Here is a 15,843-nt window from a genome sequence, read left to right on the forward strand (position 1 = left end):
GTGGCTGCCCTACAAAGGTGTTTGTGGACAGCTGCAGACCATACCTGGCAGGGTGTGCAGTTCACTGCCTCCATCCATGGACATGTGGACTGTGGCTGCCGGGAGTTCCATGGGCATGTCCAGGTACAGGCCTCGATGTGCTACTCTCACCTGCTGATGACAGTTACCTGCTGGTACCAGGTCCCTCCTGCGAAAGGCCAGGACCACATGCATGTGGCCTGCGGTGGTGTGGCATGGACAGCATACCACCCACACTGCCGGGGTTGCTACTGCCACTATGGGAGCCCCTTGGTGTCCTAGCACATCCATGTTGACTGCCAGATGTTGGTGTTGCTGGCCCGCGTAGCCGCATCCCCACCACACATTGAAGCACGGACACACTACGGCCAATGAGGGCTATCATCTCATCATGCCGTCTATCTGTGTGCTCGGTATAAGCACAGATGGCACCCAACAGTTCATGGAGGTTGTCATTTACATATTTGAGAGCAGCCCTCTGCAGCCTTAGGCCCTGCCTGGTGTAACGTTCCATACATGCCTGTGCCACCATTACAGCCTGAAACATGCACTTGCTGGTACCAGCTATGTCGCCTATGCCAGGGGCATGATGTCCAGCCCACGGCCCCAGCTGCCTTTTGGCCACTGGGGTTTTTATCCAAAAATGGAATAAAACATTGAGAACCAAAAAAACTTTTCCAAAAGGGAAAAAAATTCATTTGGCTGGAATGGGGCCCTTACCCCTTACCTGGGCCAATTTTTTTAGGGCAATTTAAAACCCCCCTCTACTCCAAAAGAAATATGTCCCCCTTGAAAAGAAAAAAAAAAAAAAAAAAAAAAAAAAAAAAAAAAAAAAAAAAAAAAAAAAAAAAAAAATTTTTTTTTTTTTTTTTTTTTTTTTTTTTTTTTTTTTTTTTTTTTTTTTGGGTACACTTTTGGGGGTACATCCTCCATTAGAACCCTTTTTACCTGTTTAATTGAGGGTTGGAACGGGGATCCCCAGTATAAAACCATATGCCTTTTTGAGGGTTGTTTGCCAGACCAAAGGGCCCAACATTTGCACACCATTTTTAAACACGGGAAAAAAATTTTTTGGGGGAAAAATTTCCCGGGGTGTTTTAAAGGTTTAGGCATAAATTCGGGATGGGTTTAAAATTTTACCTCCCAATTTTGGGGCATTATTACTCCTAAAATTCCAGGGAATTTTGTGGACCTGCATTTCCCATGGGCTTTCCGGGAACCTATTGTTTTCCATTGAGGGTTTGGGTTGCCCAGGTTTGGGAACCAGGAACCCATGCTTGGCCCTCTTTGCTACAGTACCCCCCAAAACACTGGGATTAACCCTTTGGGCCACACCAGGATAAAATTGTTGGTGGCTCCCCTAACCCACATTCTTTACACCCACTCCCAAGAACATTTACATTGCTTTTCCTGGTCAGTTGACAGTAAACATTTTCATAGAACCCATATCACCCCTTCCCCTTTAGGTTGGTGACCCCAACAGGTTCCCCCAAACAAAAATGCACTTGGGGTGTTGGTTTGCCAGGGCATGGGGCCATACAGGCACCTGGGTTGTGTATGCCCTGAACCTTTGGGGTTGTCTTGGGCCCTAGGTTTTTTTAAGTTTTGGTAACCCCCAAAAACCCACGGGCCGGGGCCACGGGTTTATGGACACAAAAACCCTTGTGTGGGGGTTTGGCAAGGGGGGAAAAAGGGGCCAGTTCCCGGGGAAAATTCCAGGTAAACCTATTATCATTTTTGGCTGAGGGACAAACTGGTTACAGGTCCCTCCCCCCTTAAGAAAAAATTGAAATTTCCTGCGGTGTAAAGGACACACACCCACCCCAAAACCCCCAAACCCACACCACACCAACCAACCCACACCCACCCCACCATATAACCCATGCCACCCAGACACCCCTTTATATCCCCTTTTTCCCCCCATTTGCCTTTTTAAAAACAAAATTTGGCCCCAAACCATTAACAATATTCAAAAAGGGAACCCCTTGAAAACCACCCCCTTTGGGGGGTATTTCCCTGCCTGACCTGGTTAAGGGGAAAAATGCACTGCTTTTTCCAGTAGGGTTTTGAAATGATGTCACTAAGGGGGCCCCTTGGGTATCCCAAAATTCTCCCCCACTGGTTGCTGTTGAAATTATCTCCCAATTTGGTTACCCCTTCGGGCCTACCAACAACTGTAATATTTGGTAATTGGGTTGTGTACCCCCAAACTGTGTTGAAAAAGGGTTAGGGTTTTGGCATGTAATTAAGGGGTGTACCGGGGCCCCTTCCCCGGGTGTTTTTCCAACAGCCCTATTATACTTTTGTGCCCTTATTTTACCCCAACATCGGGATTTGGGGAATTGGGGCCCACCACCACCCAAGGGGTTCTGAAAAAAACCCCCACAATCCCCCCAACAGGCCCCCACAAAACACACACCCCACACAACAACACCCCCCCAAAAACCCAAAAAACAACAACCCCCACACACACACACACACACACACACACACATCCATAATTCCCCCCAAGTATGTTTAAAACCCCATCCCAAATGCCCTTTGGGGTTCCCCAAACATCTTTGGTTAACAAAATAAATTGTAAAACCATAACATTGTTTAAAAATGATGTGCCACAAACCCCTTTCCCTTACCCCTGCCCCCTGTGTTTGGGGTTTTGCAGGGCCTCACTCCCTGTTGTTCCCCACACTCAAGTGTAGGGCCCATTTGGGGGGCTATATGTGTTTTTCCAAAATTCTCACCCGGGTTTTTCAACAAAAATACAGGGGAGATATGGGGCCCAGTTTCTTTGGTGAAACCCATCCTGTTTACATTTCCTGGTGTTGCCCCAAAAATACTTTCCCAATGGCATCTGTGGCTAAGGGGGTTTACCCCATTGTTTAAAACCTGCCTCCCCTTCCTTTTTAGCCCCCCATTTAAAAGACCAATTTAAAATTTGTTGGTTCCTGGAATTACACCCCAGGGACAACCTTTTGGGGGTTTTTTGCACCCTTTTTTTTATTTGGCATTGTCCCAATACCACACCCATCAACACGGGTTACCCACCCCCCACACAGGGCCCCACCTCATTTTGCAATCCACCAACACCCACACACCCAACACACAACCCACCAACCACACAAAACCACCTGCTTTTGGGGACATGTGAAAAGTCCTTTTTTTCCCCCCCTCTGCCAACAACATAAAAGAACCCCAAAAGGGTTTTAAAAACTTTGCATTTTCCAACCATGCACCCATGTTGCACAAAACCCAATGTTGGGGATTGAAATGCCTTTGCCATATTTATCTTTGAACCATTCCCCCATTTTTACAGGTATTACACGGGTGTTGCACTGAAGGGTGTTTTTCCAACAGCCCAGTACCCCCAAAGATGCCCCTTTACCTTTCCAATGAAATTTATTTAATGCTTCCCTAAATCCCCCTGCTTCCTATTTTTGGGCCCTAAAACCACCGGGTGGCACAAACAAAACCATTTTTTGGGAATTAAAACCATGTTTGCCACCCAAAAAAAAAAGGGGAATCGGGTCAGAAATATACCCACCAAACCCTTCTAAAAACCCCCCTTTCAAAAAAAATTCACACCCAAGGGGTAGGGCCAGTTTACCTACCCGGGGAACAAATTTTGAAAACCACACCTGAGGTTTGAAACCCATGCCCCTTTACACATTTGCGGGCCTTTTCCCACCTGCATGTCATTGTCAGGGTCACTATGGTTCCATATATGCCAGTGGTATGGCTGCTCTGGGATTGCTGCACATCTGACATTCTGTGTTATTGGGGATATCTATGCATGTTGTTGGACATGTACCAGGATTGTGTAGACTATCTCGCTGGAGGTCCTCATCCCGCCCCCACCTGAAACAAAAAAGACCACAGTGAAAAACTTCTCAAAAGCCGATTTCACACTTCTAAAAACTAGTGTGGTCTCCTTTAAGGCCCCTGAGCCAGTGGTAAACATTACTCAAACCACTGAATCACTTACAAATGCCTTCTACCAGCACCTACAGGACTGCATGGATCAGGCAATCCCAAACAAAACTAAGGCTCTCTGTACCAAAGACAAGCGTCCAGTCTGGTGGACCCCAGCCATAAACAAGCTCTACAACAAAAGTAGGAAGCTACTACAAGATAGAGCAAAATCCTTGAAAGGTAAGACACCTTTGATCATTATAAGTAAAAAACTAAGAGCTCTCATAAAATCATCCAAGGCAAATTTTGAGAGAAAAATCGCCAAGGACTCTAAAGACAATCATAAGGCCTTCTTTAGCTATGTTAGAAACCTAGGAGGAAACTCCCAGATATGTTCAGAATTAGTTCAAAATGATGTGAAAATTAATGAACCTACACACATTGCCAACATACTGGCTGACAGGTTCAGTGCAAACTTCTCCCCCCCCCCCGCCCCAAAAGGAGAGATATCTATTCCAGAGGATTGTAGCCCCCCAAACATCTCCAACGCCCAGGTGAGAACTGCCCTCACTAAGGCAAACACAGCATCCATGGGACCGGATGGTGTCCCTGCTGTGTGCTTCACGAACTCAATGAGGAATTAAACCCACAGTTAGGACAGCTGTTTAATCTTAGCCTCACCTCAGGATACGCACTCAAGGAGTGGCGTACAGCGACTGTGGTCCCACTTCATAAGGGCGGTGCCTCCACAGACCCTGGAAATTACCGCCCATTAGCTTGACAAGCCTTATCTGCAAAGCCATGGAGAGGATCATAATGGAACTCATAAATAAAGACATAGGGAACTTGCAGACTTTGGATCCAACCCAGTTTGGCTTTGTCAAAGGCAGATCCTGCCTCTTAAACTTGGTTGACTTTTTTCGAGACAGTCGCCAAGGCCATTGATGAGGAAAGGCAGTTCATACAGCCTACCTCGACCTGGCAAAGGCCTTCGACACAATACCCCACTCAGGTATCATCGAAAACCTCATCAGCTTGAATGTAAACCCACACATCACAAGATGGGTTGCAAACTGGCTAAGTGACAGAACCCACAGGGTCAGAGCTGCTGGAGCCATGTCAGACTCAAAGCCTGTCACAAGTGGTGTCCCACAGGGCTCAGTCCTGGTCCACTTGTTCGGCATCTACTTTTCTGAAGTACAAGCAAACACAGGAGGGTTATGGCTGACAAAGTTTGCAGATGACTGCAAACTGGGCGCCATAGTCGAAAACACATCTGACACAGATATCCTCTAGAAGGGCCTCACAGAAATGGATAACTGGTGCCAGAGCCATGGTCTGAAGTTAAACGCCAAAAAATGCATAGTCATACCCTTCGGGAAAAACAAGGTTACCCCTAGCTACCATATAGGTGGCAATCCACTGAGCACAGAAAAAGTCATCAGGGATCTGGGGACCCAGGTTGACAGTAGCCTTTCGTTTGACACTCATGTTGCTAAAGTAGTTAGGAAAACCTTCGATATCGCCCACCTGATCAGGAAGGGATTCACATCTAGATCAAGGGAGGTCATCGTCCCCCTGTACTCATCACTCATTAGACCTATGATTGAGTACAATGCCCCATTCGGAATGTATCTGACCAGACACCTGCTGCAGCTTGAAAGGCCCCAAAAGTTCCTCACCAAAAGGATAAAGGGTCACAAAAATATGTCTTATGCTGCCCGACTGAAAGAACTCCAGCTCTATTCAGTCTCATACTGCTTGCTCAGAGGTGACCTGTGCCAGACATATAAGGCCATGTCAAACCCAGATTTGATGAATATGCTTCACCTCAAAAAATCTAGATCCCTCAGAACCACAAGGGCGGGAGACTTAAACCTTGACACGGTTATAAATAGAACGTACTGGAGGGACAGATTCATCACCCAGAGACTCCCTATGCTGTGGAACAAAGTCCCGGTACATGTGAGGCAGAGCACCTCGCTGGCCTTGTTCAAGAGGAATCTTGACCAATGGATGGGAGATCGCAGATATACCCCAGGGATTACTTCAGTGTCACTGCTTGACAGAGGCACAGCAAAATGATAGGCATAGTTTTTATTCAAACTAAAGGGGTGGCGAAAGCCACATAACTATGGGCTAGGCTTATAAATGCCCTTGGGCAGATAGCCTAGTATGAACCTATGAACCTATGAACCTATGAACTATTGCTATCAACATATGTTCTATAACAGTGACACAATAACATGTATATGTTCTATTGGCCAGCAGATCCACCTCTCCAAACCCATCTGCCCATGATACCTGGCCACATCACATGTGTGTCCCAACCTGGGTCCTCCTCATGTACTGGTCCAGCAATACCATCAGGTGGAACCACCCAGGGGATGTTGTCTCCACCCCCTCAAGGCACACACATACATGTTCCTGTCCCCTGAGGTCAGATTTAGGGTTTGTTCCATACCGGTCTCCACAGACACATGTGGGATGTGCTACATCAGTCTGAGGCACCCAGTACACATTCACAGGGCCAACATACTCCTTCTGCTCAGCCTCCAGACCAGGCACCTTCAGGAAATGGACTGATGTTGTGAGTAGCAGTGGGTGGGAGGCTTGTTCCCATTGTGCCCATATTGGGGCCCATGGGGCGTCTACATCACAAACCACACACACCATCCAAGGTGTTTACCCACCAGATGTGTCACATACCACCCCTGTAGACTGTCCTCTATATCTACCAATCCTGACCACCTCCACAAGTGTACCTGCCATACTTCCCCATATTCCCATTGCATACTTCACAGATGGGGGAAATGTGGTCCCAACAAGGGACTTACATGTAACATACTCATCCATGTTGCACAGACTGCCAGCTGTAGATATCTGTGTGTATTGCTATGTGTGCTGGTGCCTCGCACATAGCACGCATCACTGTGGTAGTAATATAGGGGACATGTCTTTACATACATATATGTTTGTGTGTGTGTTTGTATATATGTAGACGTGTATATAGGTATATATCTATATATGTGTAGATATATGTGATGTATATATGTGCATATATATATGTGCATATATATATATATATATATATATATATATATATATATATATATATATATATATATATATATACACATGGGTATCTGTATATTTGTTGACATATATGCTGATATATGTATATATCTTTATATATTATACATGTGAAACATGTACACATATGCATACCTATATGTGGGGTACATTCAGACATCAGCTGCACAAACTCACAACATCTTCCTGCATAGCTTCACTGTTCTACCTTGCTACAACACAGACAGATGCCACATAAGGACATGGCCTGACATAAGGGGGTATATGTAGGACTCAATTGCAGGTAACCCTATTACACACCTATGGCATTCCAGCATGCTACATTACAGATTAACCTGAGTATCCTGCCAGTGGTGGGCCATGGGTCCAACATGTCCATTATAATGGCATTACTTCCACCACCAGCTATTGGCCACATAATATACATACTTCCCATTACACAACACACACTATGATGACTTACATCTTGTCAGTCAGTGCTGACCTGCACAGTTGATGGCTATGGCCCAATACCCACAGGGACATACACTATTGTTCATAGCACTTGTTCAGTTGAACATCATCGCAACAACACCTGATGGCACATATAAATCATTCCACACCATCTATCCTATTATTATCGACCAGGTACTACATTCTATTACATGCATATATACGTCACATACCTGTTGTGGGAATGATGTCTTTATGAATGAATGCTATCTGAATGCTTTTGCCTTAAGGTTTTTCTTTTCAAGTTCTCCCTCTCTCTCTCTCTCCATGGCTTTAGTAGGTGATGCACATGACCAGGTGATGGCCTCTGCACCTGCACTTGCTAACTGCATGAAGCTTGCTGTGTAGTACTTCCAATTACCACTGTCATGGCAACCACCTACTATAAATCCCTACATCATGTGGGCATGGTCCCTTTACCTTTCCTGTGTGATGGACATCCTTCCTGTGTGTGGGCATCAGTGTTACAGACAGCAGGTAGCAATACCTCTTACAGGAGAACCGGCACACTCAGGTCAGCCAGATATTTGTAGGAGGTTCCAGAACTACAGACAGAGTATGAGTAGAGTTTTGTTATGCTTTGTATAGTACTGGTGTTACAGGGTTTGTGTGTACATACTAGTTTACCTTGGAATGCAGTCTGTCTGCATAGCTCTCAACTGTGGGCATATCCTGTTGGTGGCTAGAGGTGTGACTATCATGTTTTGTCTGTCCACCACACAGGTCCTGTGTCAGATATTTCACTGGCAGTGTGTGTGTTGAGTGCTATCAGTACATGGCTACATCCATTTATGTTTCTAACCTCAAACCCCTGACTAAGGATATGTTGCAGACTGTCCTGTAACACCAGTGACTTGCTTAGTGTATGGCAATAGTTTTCCACATATGGTCCTGTGTTACAGCCTCTGTCCTCCACCTACATACCAGGCTTTGCACATATGACATGCTGTCAGGGGTTGTATTGTAGTGGGCTGCGAGTATATCATGCTGCCATTGCTGCCATCAGTCCGCTGCTGTTGTATCCCCCACACATACAGTGGGGCTGGGGCCATATATGTGTGGGCTTCACTAACACAATACATTTGTCCCCTTATGCACTCCAGAGGCCAGTGTATGTAACAGTGGTATATGGCCCTGTATTATTGAGTCTGGAGGGGGGATGCACCATAAATAACCTAGGCTGTTACAAAATGTGGGGGTATCAGGGGTGAGTTGCCTTAAGGTATATGGATGTACAGTACCATACAATTCACCTATATTTACATTAGTTCCATAAATTGGGTTAATGCAGGCCTACTGCCTCCTGCCATACAAATTGTTCTGTTTGTCAGTGTACTTGTGATGGTGTTAGTTATGCCTTGTTATATAACAGTTACATCACATTTGGTCAACTGAAGACTTTACCACCTAGTGATTGTGTACAGAGTGTAGGTAGAGGCTGCTGACCTATACACCTGCATTACTTACTGTTGATTGTGTGGTATCCTGTGGCCCAGTCTGTCATTACTATTGTACTATTTGAAGGGCTTGGCCTGGACAGCAACATTTGTGAACCTTTCCAGACTACTGTATTAGTATAACTGTTTCACAGTTGCATTACTCTGTTTATATGGATGTCAATGTCCTATATGACATGGTATATAAAACTAATAGTACACAGATAAAGGTTTTCCATTTATGCAAACCTGTGTGTGGTGTTATATCGTATGACCTCTCTGTGGGTATATGTCGCAGGCAACGATTGTCATTTGTATAGGTGGCTCATACAGTGTCCAGTTGTTAAGGTGTTAACTGTAGGCATAGTGGCTGTTCCATATTGTGTGCACCTTCTACATATGTATCTTACTGTACATATCTCTGCATGTGTATGTGTTGTCACATGTGTATATATATATATATATATATATATATATATATATATATATATATATATATATATATATACACACACATATATGTGTCTGTGTATATATATCCTGGGGATGTTGATAGCTTCCATATTGTACATTTCTTATGGTAGCAAGACTGTACTGCATGATATATTACCAATACCAGCCTGACATCACACAGGTGGGATGTAGTACTGTTAACATGTTGTGCCCATGTCATGTCAGGTCCTGGTTATGGGATTTGCAACACCTGGTAGTGTATTGCAGGGTGGATGTGTTTGGCTGTTGGGGGGGGCATACCCATTCATACAAGATGTATATTGTTTGGGGCCTCTTAACTCCATTAACGGTGCATGTGGACATATATGCTTTAGTAATTTTCCCATTGTTATCTACAGATGTATGTCCATATATGCCTATATATATATATATATATATATATATATATATATATCTGCTTATATATATATATATATATATATATATATATATATATATATATATATAAAACTATGTCCTGGGTTGCAGCTGTGGGGGACATAAGAGGAATATTTAGCCATACCTCTGCATGATATACCTGAGCTGGCAATTATTACACACATAATGGGGTGATACTTACTCATGACTGGAACAACCCCTGCTGCTCTAGCCTCTTGGAGCCACTCCTCCAAGAGGTCCCTCTTATGCCACTTCAGGTCAGCATAGTGATGCCTGACCTGCTCAACAATTCAGGGTATGCCAGTGGCACTGATGAGGTCACGGGCGAGATGGTCCCATGCCTCTACCTTATATTGTGAGCCCTGGTACTGGCCCTGCAGCAGTATCTGATCATGATCTTTGACAAGGAGTCCTGCCATGACCTTGGACTCCTGGATGCACCAGCGCTGCGCCTGGAAGCACACACCTTCTCCCCTTACTGCCCTTGTGCCTGCAAGGAGAAGCTACAACCAGTTATGAAATGCATTCCCACTTCTTGGATTTAAGTAGGGCTGATTTCCCACACTTTTCCATGATTTGCCGGTTTTGAAAAGGCTAAGCTATGGGCAAACCTGCTTACCTAGGGTTGGCATTATTTAAAGGGATATAACACTGGGCACATTGAGTTAGCTGGCCTACACATTCCTTACACCTCCTAAGCTGGGCTGTGCAGTACTTAGCATTGCTTACATTAGACTTTGCATTATAATTCCTTTTTCACATTGAGTTATTATTCATTACACCTTATATGTATGCCTGGTATCCATGATTCATATGTACGTACACTGTAAGGGGTCCTTGTGTTTTATTAAGGACTTCAATACTCTATTACAATTACACCTGACTTCTGGCCTTACTACTGTACTCCGGTTCACATATGTATGTTATGTAGTGGGTTAAGACACATATGTCTGTATATTGATTCCTTTTACAGGTTCAGTTTGGTTTTACTATGGTGAAGACTTGTTTGCTGATACCTCATTCTTCTGTTCTTCTGTGATGGCTTGGTGGTTAACTACTGTGAGCATGGTGTATAGGGTCCTGGGTTTGAGACCTGCATGGCTGTTTATTTTGTTGATGGGCAGAACAAGGGCCGCTGGATACAGAGTGATTAAGCCACTTTTGAGCATTTGTAAGCATGTTTGTGCAGATTTGCACAACAGTAAGCACTGCTAACCTGCTGTTATATCTGCTTACAGAGAGTTAGCTTCAGAATTGCTTAATGAGTGTAGGCATTGCTTACCGCCTCGCAGATGGGATTAAACTCGCTTACTACTGCTTAAATATGCTTACTACTGCTTATTGGTGCTTAAACCTGCTTACTAGTGCTTTATTAATTTTGAAACTGACACCTCACATGTGCATTTACTGCAGTACTCCAGTTCATAAAAATATGTTATTTAGTGGGTTTTGCAACATAAATATTGATCATAACATGCTTTGCCATGGAAAATGGAATGTGCTGCATTGGGACTTGAACCGGGACTGCTTGCTCGTAAGGCGAATGCTCTGCCCACTACACTATTGCTATGCTGCTTCATTTGCATATATCTTTCTTGTTATCCTCTTCAGCCATTTAAGCTGCATTAACCGTAGCTAAGCGATGGGCACACCCGCGCACCTATGGTTAGCTTTAATTGGATTTTTATAAAAAAAAAAAAGGGTTTGTTCATTTAATTTATTTATACTGTTGCTGTTGTACACAAGGGGGACTGTTGTTGGGGATATGCGGATACCTATGAGCAGTCTCCCCTTTCTGCTGTTCTTCATTGTGGGGGCATGTATATTCTGAGAGCTCTGCTCTCAGACACACCCCCTGCACTCTTACATACAGTGTAAGACTAGGAGCTCAGGCAGTGCACCTCATTACTATGTATGGCTCGCTGCCGTCCTGCTCCTAAATGGCCACTTCCATGCAGGACTATGCTAGTCCTGCACAGAGGAATAGTAAATCCGGGGGACTGTGTTAGAGTGAGGGTATTCTTAGTAAATTCACTATAGTACATTAAGGTGTAATAATAGGCCTGAAAATAAAGAGTCAGACTTGTGTTTTAATGTACGCATTCAGTTTCAGGGAAAGACAATTCATTAGCAGGAAAAGATAAAGCATGAGATGTGCAGAAATACAGAATGTTCCTTTTTCAAGGGAAAGATGTACGTGCAATAGAATGCTAGATAAGGCACATGCAAGACAAGGCTTGGGGAACCATGGCTAAAGAGGCATGTAAAACATTACAGGGATTTTGGTATTAGGAGAATATACTTCAGATACAGTTAGTGAAATCAGTTAGTTAGTCAGGACTGACATACAGAAAAGATTAAATATCCAGCAGTTTAGAATATGAGTTAGCTTTTGGACATATGTAAAAGGGTCTCTACAATACAGACACTTGAGGCTGAGTACAGAAGACAGGGCAAATAAAAACTGTTTCAGTTTATATTATTCAGGAGAATCAGAATATATGTGCAGAAACTTTGGATATATTTACTAACCAGCATTCCAGCATTTCTACAGACTTATATTTATCAGCACTGTTAACAAAGAAAGCATTCAGATATTGTAAAACCCTAATAAAGCATTATTAACTGAACTATACTGTTTGCAGAATTCATTCTGAAAAGTGCAAAAGACTTGGCTCATAAAGGAGAGACTGGCACCTGGTCAGCACAAGTTTGCGTAATTAACAGACAAAATACTTTCATTCCAGTCTCATTTCAGTTATTTCCAGTTAATTCCAGTGTACTACAGTCTTATCAATTCCTTTAAAATGCTCCTTTGCTTCTTGTCTCACCAGAAGCAAAACATTAGCACCAGTCCTAAGATGAGAAGCAGACCACAGCCTGTTTGGTGATCCACAGTCTTGTCCCAGATGATGTAAAGGTCTGTTGGCTTGTTGTAGCCTTCTCTTGGTAGATGCATTGAATAGCAACAGACCAATCAGGAAGGTCAAGCACATACTGTCACCTCCCAACCAGAAAGGGTCAGAAATGTATGTACTCTACTCCTTCTCTCACCAGGAGCAAAATATGACCACAAATTCCAAACCTGGATCCCACGAAGCAGTTATTAGGCATCGGGGTCATCAGCAGTCCCCAGGAAATAATGTTCCTGTTTTCCTTTTCTCATCAGGAGCAAAACAGCACTAATCCCAAGCACTAATCCCAAGCACTAATCCCAAGATGACTACTGAGAGGCAGAATATGGGTTCACCAGTAATTGGTGGTCTGATAGCAGATATTACACATTTTAAAGGCAAGATGGAAAAATGGGCTAATACCTTATGAGCTGCCATGTGCATTAAGCAGTTAGATATGAATGAAGGGGTAGCTTAAGCTTTAGCTATCTAAATGGACAGCCACTAATTTTAAAAGAGCAAGATACATTGGAAGGGGTGGGCACTGTTTTCTGGTTCTATGGAATATAGTGGGATGACTAATAAATTTAAATAGTTGAAGGAGAGTGATTTCACAAAATGATAATTTTGTGCTTGCTCCCAATTGCTAATAGAAGAGGGAGAGAAGGAAGTCTGTGGTCAAATTAACCTAAGGGGCAGGTAACTAGGAAGACAGTTGAGTTTAAAAAGACAACAGCACCAGGATGGGATGATGGTGAAAAACTTAACTTTTATGTGACTCACAGGAGCCACATCTGTGGTCTCTTTCCTACTTTAAATACACAGTTAAAAGCAGAATACAAGTAAAACACAGTATAAAGAAAATTAATCAGAATGTACAAAATAGAAGAAGAAAATAAAGCAACACAGAATACAAGAAAGGAAAAACAGTTAACTTTTCTCTCACAGCAAGCTGTGGCAGAGTTTATGTGAACTTTTCTAGTTCTACTTTTACTTTCAATTATTTCCAGCATTAGTATTTTTTCAAATGAACCCCTTTTGTCAAATAATCTGAGTTTAATTTTACTATCGCGACATCTCAACAGTTATTTACTTATTTATTTAACATTTACTAACTGGTTGAAAGACCAGGTTCAGCCATAACCTGGGCCATGCAAGTGAGGACGATGACAGCGATTATATAAACTACAGAATCACACGATACAGACAGAAATGTATACAGAGTAATAACAAAATAATGAAAAAGAGAACAAGTTAGCAAGAAACAGAATCTATCACATAGGCAAAATTTGGATGAAGAGCACATTGCGTGTCACTTCAAAAATAGAAGAGCTATTACAGCACAGAAATATACATATGTTATGGAAAAAGTAAATTCAATAAGCAAAAATGCATAAACAACAAAGTACATGTCAGTATTGTAGATCATAGTGCATGAGTGTGAATGCTATAACTTTAAGAAGCATGCGAGGCTGTACGTGCATGTATAAATTCCAAACACGTGCAATCCCTAGTGCCATTTTGAAGAAGCAGCCAGAGAGAGCATGCATAATCGTAGTTGTTAATTTGTATATGTTACTTAAGTTAAAGTTAGTAAGTCTCTACAGTGATATGTTTCTATAAAATGAAGACTCTTCTATTGTGTCCTTGTGTCCCAGATAGGAGAGCAACAAGTATTAAGCATAATTATCATATAGGTCTTACTAGACTTATGGAAGAACCCATTCTGAGGGCCCTAACAGATACAAGCATGTAAAATCTGAAGGTAATGCTACTCGATACTAGAAGTCTAAACCTCAAAATGCACTCTCTTGAGGCACTCCTAAAAATGGAGAACATCGATATCTGTGCAGTAACTGAGACCTTGTTCAAGGCTCCAGAGAGCACCCCTGCAATACCAGGCTGCAACTCTTACCACACTTTTCGGCCACCAAACCAAGACCAGAACACTAAAGGTGGAGGAGTGTCCATATTCACCAAAGATATTCACACCTCCAGGCTAGTTGCCCAACACAGTGCATCTAAAATTGTCCAAGTGCAACCAATACTAGGAAAGACTGCAATCCAAATTGTAGCTTGATACAGATCCCCCCCACCATGCCCCAAGATTCTCACTACACCTTACTAAACATACTGGAAAATATTAAAATACAACCAAACACCCTAATACTGGGTGATTTCAACTACCCTGACATTAACTGAGAAAACTACTTGGGTACCAACACATTTTCCCCAACGGTTCTGGGAATTCATAAATTCCAATGCTCTGGATCAACTAATCCATTGTCCCACCAGGGGCTCCAATATCCTAGACCTGGTCATTACCAACATGGGAGATAGATGCTCCACACCAGTGGTCACCCCCTCATTGGTCAGGACTGACCATAAGCAAATCACCCTTGACATCCACATCACACCCCCTCCCCCCAGTAAGGAAACCTCCGTAAAAAACTTCTCCAAAGCCAACATCATGCTACTCAAGTCAGAAGTGACAAACTTCATGACACCCATGCAGACAGGAGCTGAAAGTTCGACTGCTGAATCCTATACTAAGGCACTGTACAAGCACATCCACTTGTGCATGAATCATGCCATCCCAAATAGAACCAAGACACTCTCCTCCAAAAAAAGGAAGCCAATCTGGTGGTCCCCTGCCATAAACAAACTATACAACAGAAGGAAGAAACTGTTGCAGAAAAGAGGAAAGTCCCAGGATGCAAAAAACTCCCTTACCAGCCTCAGTAAGAAGCTGAGATCCCTCATAAAATCATCCAAAGCAAGTTACGAAAATAAAATTGCTAGAGATTCCAAAGACAACCACAAGGCATTCTATAGTTATGTCAAGAATCTAAATGGCAATGCTCAGATCTGCTCTGAGCTACAACAGAATGGTATTAAATATATTGATCCCAAGGATATTTCCAATATCCTGGCAGATCAATTTAGTGCCAACTTCACACCCCTCTCACCCTCTAAAGGTCCCATCTCAATACCAAAATATTTCCAATTTCTGGTAATCTCAGCCACTCAGGTAGAAACCACACTATCTCCAAAGCTAAGAATACAGCATCTATGGGACCAGATGACATTCCGGGCTGTGTACTACATCA

Source organism: Protopterus annectens, chromosome 3.part1 (genome assembly GCF_019279795.1).
Source record: "Protopterus annectens isolate FY-2018-M chromosome 3.part1, PAN1.0, whole genome shotgun sequence".
Taxonomy (NCBI): Eukaryota; Metazoa; Chordata; order Ceratodontiformes; family Protopteridae; genus Protopterus; species Protopterus annectens.